The 2,500-nt window shown below is 30.2% G+C and overlaps 2 non-coding genes across 2 annotated transcripts; one reads left to right on the forward strand and one right to left on the reverse strand.

Annotated features, from left to right (window-relative positions):
* The first annotated feature begins 101 nt into the window (after window positions 1-101).
* TRNAN-GUU (transfer RNA asparagine (anticodon GUU)) lies at window positions 102-175 on the forward strand. Its single transcript has one exon. It is a non-coding gene; the product is annotated as a tRNA-Asn (tRNA).
* Window positions 176-394: 219 nt separating this feature from the next.
* Window positions 395-468, reverse strand: TRNAN-GUU (transfer RNA asparagine (anticodon GUU)). Its single transcript has one exon. It is a non-coding gene; the product is annotated as a tRNA-Asn (tRNA).
* Window positions 469-2,500: the final 2,032 nt, after the last annotated feature.

Raw genomic sequence — 2,500 nt, forward strand, 5'->3', positions numbered from 1 at the left:
ATGTACATATGTATATAATTGTGAGTGTGTTTATGTATCTTTGAGTGTGTATTGATATATGTTTTTCTCTCAAAATTTGAAGAAATGTGCCTCTCCTCCATGCCTCCGTGGCACAATTGGTTAGCGCGTTCGGCTGTTAACCGAAAGGTTGGTGGTTCGAGCCCACCCGGGGGCGCTGTTTTCTCCTTCAATAGATATAATTTGGTTATGTGACTTGTGTTAATATATATATATATTTTAATTTTCAGTAGTTAATTAGATATCGACTTATAAGAACGGTATTGCACTACATATTTGTTGTAACTACATCTAGACCTTCAGTAGAAATAGTGGTTTTCTTTAAAATAGCATTCAAAAGCGCCCGTGTATATCTAGCAGGTGTTCTAGAAAAGAGCGCCCCCGGGTGGGCTCGAACCACCAACCTTTCGGTTAACAGCCGAACGCGCTAACCAATTGTGCCACGGAGGCTTGAAAGACATGAATTGAAAGTGTATTTTTATCCGTGTATATATATATATATATATATATATATATATATATATATATATATATATATATATATATATATATATATACATATATATATGTATATATATGTGTGTGTATATATATAGATACACACACACACACACAACACACACACACACACACAAACACATTATTATATATATTATATATATTATATACAACACACAAATACATTTGTATATATATGTATATATATGTATATACATATACATTACACACACACACACATTATATATATATATATATATATATATATATATATATATATATATATATATATATCCCCCTCTCTCTTGCTATATATATATATGCATATGCATACAAAAAATATAACATATGTGTGTGTATGTGCACACACACACACACACACACACACACACACATATATATATATATATATATATATATATATATATATATATGTAAATGTATGTATGTATATATGTGTATATATATATGCATATATATATACATATACATATATATGATATAAATAGTATATATACTAATATATATTTATTATATATATACATATATATATATATATATATATATATATATATATATATATATATATATATATATATATATATATGTGTGTGTGTGTGTGTGTGTGTGTGTGTGTATACATATATATATGTGATGTCGTTACATGGCCTGCGAATTGCCAGCAAGACCACATTAGCTGACTGATCCTATTTATGCATACGTCATTAAATCTGTGGTTTTGTTCATATAAAAAATATACATATACATACATACTTGTATATAAATATATATATATATATATATATATATATATATTTATATATATATGTATGTATATATATATATATTAATATATATGTATATATAGTATACATATATATATAGATATATAGATTTATATATTTATATATATATATACATATATATACATATATACACACACATATATATACATATACACATATATACACATACATACACACGCACGCACACACACATATATGTATGTATATGTATATATGTATATATATACATATATACACATACATATTATATAAAAATATACATATATACATATGCACACACACATATATATAGATATATAGATATATATATATATGTGTGTATACATATGTATATGTATATAGATAGATATGTATATATATACACATACACACACAATACAATAATTGCCATACTCCAGTAGCCCTTACCAGGGGACACAATCTGCTTTTCAAGGTATTATCTCTTTGTGCTGTGGGATGATACCCTGAAAAGCAGACAGGAACTAGAGTCTTAATCACCATGATGGAAGTGACGATCCTCTGCTTCACGAAAGCTAATCCATCACATCGGGAGGATGTCGAAACCTTTGCCATTGTGATCCATCGGCTATCTCAAACTGTCTAATTGAAGCTTGGGTAATAGTGATCTCAGTGGCAAATTAGCATAAGACCTTACGATCAAAAGGGAGACTTGAGTGTTAACTAGCTAATTTGTCTCCTTCATCCTGTCGAGTGGAAAGGACAGGCTATCGCACATCTAAGGTATTTGACTCATGCTCTAAGGTCGCTCTTCTCAACAACCAAGAGCCAAGACGTGTTAGAAATGGGGGTCGAGGATCTCGGTTTTGTCACAGCAGTTCTGGTTGGGAGAATGTTGATACTGGAAGGAGTTGTTTTCGGTGGTTTCCCTCGTTTAATTAAGGTGCTGTGTGCGTGTGAATCTATTGGGTTCAATTCTGTTTGGTTCGGATCGGGTTCACGAATTCGAATCTTTGTTTTCCTTTGGTAGCCATCTACTAGTGTGATTTGTCGCTTGGCTATACAACAATTTTACTAGATTGTGATATTGAGAAGCTTGTCAGGTGTCACATTTGAGACTCGTGTTGCAGAAAAATACAGAAATTGACTAACAATATTAAACTCGTAATGAGTAAATGAAAGATATGTTTAGTGTGCCGTTCTCTCCTGAAATTTATCCT

Source organism: Penaeus japonicus, unplaced genomic scaffold, assembly GCF_977035675.1.
Source record: "Penaeus japonicus unplaced genomic scaffold, GWHDUDI00000001_assembly GWHDUDI00000013, whole genome shotgun sequence".
NCBI lineage: Eukaryota > Metazoa > Arthropoda > Malacostraca > Decapoda > Penaeidae > Penaeus > Penaeus japonicus.